An 8,758-nucleotide genomic window follows, 5' to 3' on the forward strand; every position below is an offset into this window, starting at 1 on the left:
TTATAATAATATATTGCATAATCCAGAATTATTCTAAATAAATTATTCATCTAACAATTTCAAAAGGTCAAAGTTTACTGAAGTTAATTATGCATTTATTCATGAACCAGTTGCTGAAGCAAATAAGTCTTTAGATTAGTAATAAGATTAAAAAGGGTTTCGATCAATAATTGAAAAAATATCTCGAAAAGAAGAAGTTCTCTTCTAACTTATTTGGTTGCTGTAAATTAATAAATAAACCAAAACTTGGATTATGCGTAAAAATGCTCCTATGTATACATTATGAAAACTGAGTAAATAAAAGTTACTAGTACCAAAGTAACGAAAGTTTTCAAAGTAGTTTCAATGTTTGTTTTCAAAGATTTTCATTCAATATTTGTTTTTGAAGTTTTTGAATGTTTCCAAATGCTTCTAAACGGTTTAAAGATTCTGAGAGCTTATGAAGCTTTTTCCATTTTCGAAATATTATTTGTTGTTTTTGTAGATAAAAACATTTTAGCATTTTTTAAAGCTTATAGGATTTTGTGTGATAAGTTTGTAGAATCGAATACTTTATTTATTACAAGTTTTACACTGATTATATAAAATTTATTAAATATGGACATTATATATATGACTCTCCTGAATAAGGTTACAGAATCCGAAATTAAAAAACCATTTAAGTAATATTTGATAAGGGTATGTAAATAAATATTAAAAATATATGGAAATATTGCTTGAAGTATCTGATATTATGATAAAGCCAAATATCAATTTTTGACCCCACAATAGGCAATATTAGAATGTTTTCGCCATAAATCCCAAACGACTGAACTTTATTAGCAAATTATATTACATCTAGATTATCAATATGATCTATGATTATACATATAGTATAATCATCATTTAATGTATCTATTATATTTATATATATTATATTTATCCTGCAGTTAAATTTAAAAAAAAACAGTTAATTGAAATTTTCGCCTTTGTTTTATAACCGACAATATATTGAGTATGTCAATTGATTAATATAGATTTTAATCAATTCTAGCATTTTATAAAATCTTTTAAGTTCGTAAGTTGTTTTCTATTTTTTAATGCGAAATGAGAACTTGAAACTATTACAAAACTAATTTCGAGCACGCATTTAATTTAATATTAAAATGTTGTCTGCATTCGAATTGAAATTGAAATCGTGCTATCGTATAATTATTTGTAACAGCTTCATTTAATATTTAATTTTCTATAGAATCTAATTTAATTCTCTTAAATTAAAGAATTGTGAAAGTATACGTTTGATTGCACTTCACACTAATAGATAAATTATTATACAATCAATTTCTTCAATAGATAAATATGTAATAACACAATGAAAGAGAGTTCATCTATAATAATGAAAAAATGTGTAGGTAGTTTTTCGCCTTTAGGTAAATTGATTTAATTTCACAATCTATATGAGCAAAAAATTAAATCTAGAAAAATATTCAAAATTTCTAAAAATAATTGTTTTCATAGCTACAACAAATAGTTTGGTTCAGCAATTTCTAATAAAACAATTAATTCCTGTTCAAAAATTATAATTTCTAAATATCAAATATTTAATTTAAATTTGCCGACACTTACGTGCAATTCCAAACTGATACTTCTAAAATAAATTTTCCGATATCAGTTTTACAAAATATCGAACTTATATTTGCATGTTTTCTTACCTACATTAAAAATACATTGCCCATGATAGATTATGCTACGATGAAAAACAGAATGTTTGTGGAATTTTCTTTATAGAAGAGTTGAATAAAATATGTCTATCGGTTTCATCCCTTTTGCAAAACTATGCTTTGAAAGTGGAAACCGCATAAAATGTTATATTTTTTCTGGATGTATTTTATGTTTCCAATAGGATAAATCAGATCATAGTAAGCTCTGCATATCAAGCATCTATTCTGAATTTGAACCTAAAATTGCTCATGTTTTTTCCTTATGAACAGAAATCAAACTACTCACAATATTATTATTCATTATCATTGCGCGAATATCGATATGTTTATTTTAATGTTCCAATTTAAATTAATTGATAGTATATTCTAGCTATTTATATAAATTTTAATAAGAACGCTAGTTAAACTCCAACTTGATTCAGGGAAGAATAGTGTAAGATATACTATTGCCTATTGCCATTTTACACCGCAGTGCCCGAAATGGGCTAATATCAATTAGAAACATATTTTTGATCTTGAAAATGGATATCGCTGCTGCACGATTCACGTTGTCCAGAGCGGGGTTCGAACTCACGACCGACCGTATGCACACAAGTCCGTGAGCTTAACCATTATAAACACCCAAAGCCATATATATATACTATAATCACAATATTATATTTGCGTGTTCACTGGCTATCAACTACAATTATTCGCGATATATATATATATATATATATATATATATATATATATATGTATATATATATATGTGTGTGTGTGTGTGTGCCAGTGTTTTTCTCGTATCTTTTATAATATAGTAGTATCAATATAAAGAAATATATTGGCCCTTATCAAGCTCTTCCCGGGGCGTCTTCCCGCTTCGTCTCCCGCCGAGAAAGTAGTTTTTTTCCTCCAATGTGTCTTCTAAGAAGGATTACTGTATACTAACACAGTGAAAAAATATTGCTGATTAGTCATTGATAAATAGTGCTGCTGGAATTACATGGAACACGTAATGGTTTATTCTAGATCGTCAAGATTTTTTATGTTCTCCATTTATTATATTTTTATGGTTTTGTATCAAGAGAGGATCATCTGAAATGGAATTGGCATAGGACATCTTTAATAAGGCTCCGAAACCTTAAGGTGCTGTGCAATTTAAGGGAAATTGATTTGTATATATATTTGGAAATTCAAGCTTCAAAACCAATTGCAATAACAAATATTTTGAATTCATATAAATCTTTCATATGCCATCACTTTCCCCTTTTTTCTTTTCAATTACACCATTTTAACATATTAGGTTTGTCCTCAATATAGATATTTTTGAATTTCTCTGTTCCCAGGTGCTCAAATGTTTCCAAATTGATAAAAAAAATCTGAAATGTTTAGATCTTATTATTAGCTTATTATTTGATAGTCCGCACTTCAACTAAAGTTTCTTATTGAAATAACATGGGTAAATTTCCACTTGTTTTTTTAGAATTTTATAAAATAGCGACAAGTAAATTATAATTTTGAGAATAACATTGTATTTACTTATTTTGATCATAAATAAAATATTTCTAAAAAAAATTATCGATTTGGAATAATTCGAGCCCCAGGAAGCAGAGAAATTCGAAAATATCCATATAAGGGAGCATAGTAATTTTGTTAATAATGAAACTTGTTATTTTTTCATTTATGAACAAATAGAGACAATTTGTCTACTTTTAATCTCATAAAATAACTAGCAAAAAATTGAAATTTAAGAAATTATCATACGTCTCCAGTAATAATTGATTGGCAATTAAGAAGAATCAAAAGCATTAATTAAGAAGGATCAAAGGTAGCATATTAATTAGTTATAAAATTAGATTTTCTCTTATTAATTGAAAATAAAGTGCTATAATTATTGTTTTATTAGATCCTTTAGAAGTCATTAAACTTGCTATAAAATCGAAAATATAAATATCGTTCGTTTGCTACTGATGATACAACTAATAAACGACACTAAATCCAATTTAACTCTCAAATATACATTTATATAGTGTAATCCCTGTGATGAAATTCATTAAAACAAAATTAATTTCGTTAAATCGTAATATAAGCCGTTCGTATTAAACGGTTTCAGGACAATCGCTATATTGATAATAACTAGCTGTATAAATTCAGTAGTTGTAGAGCTCATGGACATTATACTCAACTTAAATGTGCAATGATTATTCTAACTATTAAATAGAACTAGATTATTCCAGGTTAAAGGAATTGCAAAATATTGCCAAATATACGATGAACAAGGTATATTGCCCTTAAGCCAAAATACATTAAGTCACCAATAGGCAATAATAATTTCTCAAGTAATTCAGAAGAAACAGCTCTCCTGATTGTGATTTTTCAGATATACTGGTATTTTAAAAGTACTAGATAAGTTTGTGGTCATATTCAGGCAAATTGTTGATTTAATCCTCACATGAAACCGGAGAGTGGTAACTGGAATTTGTAGTATAAATTTTCAAAACAGTAAAATACTCTGTTAGAATTTATTAATAGAATATTGTTCATACTGTTAACTAGATTAACTAATATTGCCGTAGTTAAAATAAATAAATACAGTAAAAATGCACCACAGTATCTTATGACTGATATTACTAATATTCATATATTCCTAATATTCCAAATTTGTAAGTAGTTTAAATATAACCAAAATGAAACTAAATTCATAGTCAATACTAATCTCAAATCAAATTTATCAAATAGTTTCTTAATTTTTAATGAAATGACATAAATGTATTCCTAATCATTTATTTATTTATTCATCATACAGCCCACAGAGTAGCTTCAGGAGGACTTAGAAGAAAAATATAACTTTAATAATATAAATGTACTAATATATAATATAGCAATACATGATAGAATATAATTTATAGCATATAGTACATAATATAATTTAAAAAAATAATTATTAACGGTAAAACTAAATTATATATACTGCAAATAAAATATTTGTGAAAACATATCAAGATTAATTTGTACAGATGGTAATTAATTGTTTTTAACCAGTATTGTGAATATCGATATCTTTATTAATTGAGTTGAAATTAGACACTAGCATTATAGGTGAGTTTAGTAGAGCATTAGTCTTAGAAATAGGATACTATTTTAGTATAAGACCGTTAAAGGATAATTGGTCAAGAATTTGAGGACAATCTATCTGAATACATAAGCGTTGAGTAAAATTTCCCCCAGCTCTCATTTTCCCCAATCTTTTATTAGAGTATATGTTTACCATACAGATCTAGACGAACAATATCATTCTTCATCGTGGCTAAAGATAAATTTCTCATAAAGGATTATTCTTGTGAAGATGCTATCGTAAAAGCGTCTGCTGCGAAGTTTTACTAAGGGCATTATCATGGCCCAAATGAGATTCTTGTATCTGTTCTCGCCTTGATTAATAAGGTATGCGAAATACATTTATGCTAGACAAATAAATATTCCGAATTGTACGAATTATTTCAAAAATGCCGCCAGACAATGCTTTCATTTCAATTCGTTTTTAAAGCATTCAAATATCTCACTGAAAGTGATCTTGTAGTCAGACCATTAAAATTTAACGACTTTAAGAATAATTACTGTCTGCTGCCAACGAAGTGAATCCATTACATTTTAGACTTACCTAAAATAACTTAACAGCATATGCAAAAAATTGCTTTATTAATATTAGACATTTGAATAGTCCAGAGGTAAACGTTTTATGAATTGCTTTATGAAATGAATGAAAATAATAGACTGACAATGAGTGAAAAGTTCTCAACGTTTTTATTACCTACATAGTTTTAAAATGAGTATTTTGTGACATTTATTTTATAACTTTTATTGTCAGTTTCAATAATACTCGTAATAATTCCTAACAAATCGTGCTCTAACTTTGACTTCCATACTATAAAATGAAATCATTAAAATCATCGTTTTGCTTTTACATAAATGGAAAAAAGTTTTCTCTGATTTTATCTCCATTTAACATTTATGCTCAAAGTCGATAAGTGGAATAAAAAGTTTTTCTCGTGTTAAACCTGATACTGCGATAAAACGTGTCATTATCTGATTTAGATTACCTATACAATCATTATCAATAATATTGAGTAACTTTTAATAATAATTATTATAAGTGGTTTCTACCTGATCGTGCTAATATCAAATAATTTTAGCTTAGATAAAATTGTATGAAATTACTGTCATTAAAAGCAATATTTCTGATAAACAGTGTCCGAAAACCGTTTTGATTCTATATTCAAAATTCGGTTTAACCATTTGTTATTTATGTAAATAATTTATATTAGTTGTTGGACACTAAATTGTTTTTTGAAGAGCAACACAAAAAATAAATTTTTAAAAGGCAGCTCAATGGTTGCCTGACCTATTTGATATATTTTGTATTAAAAAGATATTCAATAATCTTTGCCCTGATAGTATGAAAAAATATATAATTCGACCTATTTTGGTGCCAAATTTAAAAAACAAAGTCTACTGATGCTACAATTGGAAGAGTTGAAAAAAAAATGTAAAAAATTGGCAATTTTCAGGAGAAAATATAATAGAATTAAAAAGCTTAAATCGTTAAACAAATATAGAGTTTGAACTCCCACAACAAATAACGTGTTATCATACAGTAGGGATATCAATTTTTTTCTTGGAAATATATATAAAAAATTAGCTAATTGGATTTTTTGATGAATACATAAACTTATCCTTCGAGAAGTTAAAAATATTTTATGATAGAAAATAGCCCATTTCGGGCACCGCGGTGTGAAATGGCAATAAAAAATCTCTTCCACAATTTTTCTCTTAATCGAGTTGGAGTTCAACTCAGCTTACGAACCTGCCCTACAACTACCCATTATTATTATTATAATAATAAGGAGGATGAAGGATTTTATTTTTATTTCATAGCATTTGAATTTGCAACATAAAAACAGTTCTACGTATTAAAATCTATTTTTGAAAATTTATCAATCAGTTCGTTGATAACAAAAAACATAAGTATTAAGTGATATTCATTTGTACGTTTCGGCAATAAATATGTGTCATCCTTCACGAACCACCAAAACATAAACACAAATCAAGAAAACATTTTTAAAATAACTTCAAAGATTTATAGAAACGATATTTCAATAAACTTACGTTTCTTACACGGCACAAATGTTTCATTTGTTTTATTATTTTTGTTATAATTATTTAAGGAATGGGTAAAATATTCTGATGATTCAGGCATTTTTTATGAAATAAAGATTTGTATTACGATGTAACCTTAAAATCTAATGACATTCCGATTTCCTTGTTGATGTCGGTTGACACATACAATGAAAAATCTCTATTCACTCGACACGACGACTAATCACAATCGACTCGTATAGAAATCGAGAGCGATTGACGAATAGTTCAGGCGTAACGCAACTTCCGTTGCATTTGTAGAGATTTACTCCCTAGTCGCGCCTAAAGACTTTACTTCAAAAATTGTGAAAAACTACAATATTTAAAACATATAATAAAATTATTTTCAGATCAGTCACAACAATTTCTTGATGAAAAATAAGTAAATAATCAATATAAATTAATGATACACAGATGATTCAAGTAAAATCAAAATCAAAACAACGTAAAAAAAGTTTACAATTATAGAGTTACAAGCATTCTATTTTTATGTCGGACTGTTCAGTAACACCTGAATGCACTTTTTGCCAAAAAGACCCAAATAGGATTAAAAGCATACATTCGAATAATCGTTCTGTTCCAACTACAGTACTATTATTGTGATACCTCTGTCGAGTTTAGCTTGACCGCAGTTGCCATGTGCACGTAGAATTTATAGCATTAATTTATGTCCACAAATTACAAAACCGCGGCGCACAAATGGATCTGGAAAGCTACACTGCGACATTTCGCATAATTTTCAAGTTTATCAGTTTTCTTCAACATTTGTACGCTGTGGGTACGTAAAAGTCTTTTTCAACGACATGGGATAGAACATTTTATGATTTCATTTAATTTTGTGTAAGTTGATTATATGAAAAATCTCATGACTCTCTTTTTGCAGTAATAAGTTGTTGTATTTAATGAAGATTGAAAGACTACATTACACTTAAAAGAAAAAGCAAAAAAATATACAGCGTTGGTGTAAATGTATTCTTTAGTAAACCTTTCTTGTTTCTACAAGTTTATCTTATACAAGTTACCAAACAATTGATTCTGTATCTAATTTCAGAACTTTGTTAATTTCACAAGAACGAAAACGATGAGAGAGCTTTGTCTGATGTAATGCGAACACAAGTTGCGAAAACTATATTTTATCGTACGTCTGTTCAAATGCTAAACCTGATTCATTACAGTCTTAGAACATTCTAGAAATTGGTATAGGCTAAGAAAAGAATCAATACAATTTATTAACTTCCCGTAGGGTAAGTTATAGTAATCGCAAAAAAACCTAAAATGAAAATTTATATATCTTTACGTTTCAAAGGTTTCTGAACATTTTGGCATTAGAAAAATGGATGTATGTGTGTGTGTGTGTGCGGATACAAATTGTCGACAATTTCGGGAACACGGATAATCCGATTTGTATTGTTAAGGCGATAGGTTTTGCCGAAGCAGGTCTAGCCGCCGTTCTGAAGATACGGGGCTAAAAGTGCCAAACAGAGTTACTCAATTTTTAAGAGAACAGGGCGTCTGATGTTAGTAATTCAAAAACATTTTACTTGTATTGACAAGATAAAAAATTGATTAAATTTTTGGGAAGACAGGTCTAGCGTTTATGTGCTCTCAAAAAAATTAAGTTAAATAATGCCCTTTGGCAGTCAAAAATAATCATTAGACATATGCACATCAAATTATCATATATTTTATAGAGATTTTCATAGTATGTACACATTTTGTATTTTTTGGGTTCCGTGCCAAAATGTTTAATTACGATACGGGAAGATCCAGCAATTTGCCTTAAAGCACAATGCCATGCACCCCACTTGTTTATCTTTAGTTTATTAATTAATTCACTTCTATTAATTAGGGTACTGTAATTTTTTTTTATATAAATTGTCGAA

This window comes from Ctenocephalides felis, unplaced genomic scaffold, assembly GCF_003426905.1.
Source record: "Ctenocephalides felis isolate EL2017-DRISC unplaced genomic scaffold, ASM342690v1 CF-g0.4_SCAFFOLD_01604, whole genome shotgun sequence".
Lineage (NCBI taxonomy): Eukaryota > Metazoa > Arthropoda > Insecta > Siphonaptera > Pulicidae > Ctenocephalides > Ctenocephalides felis.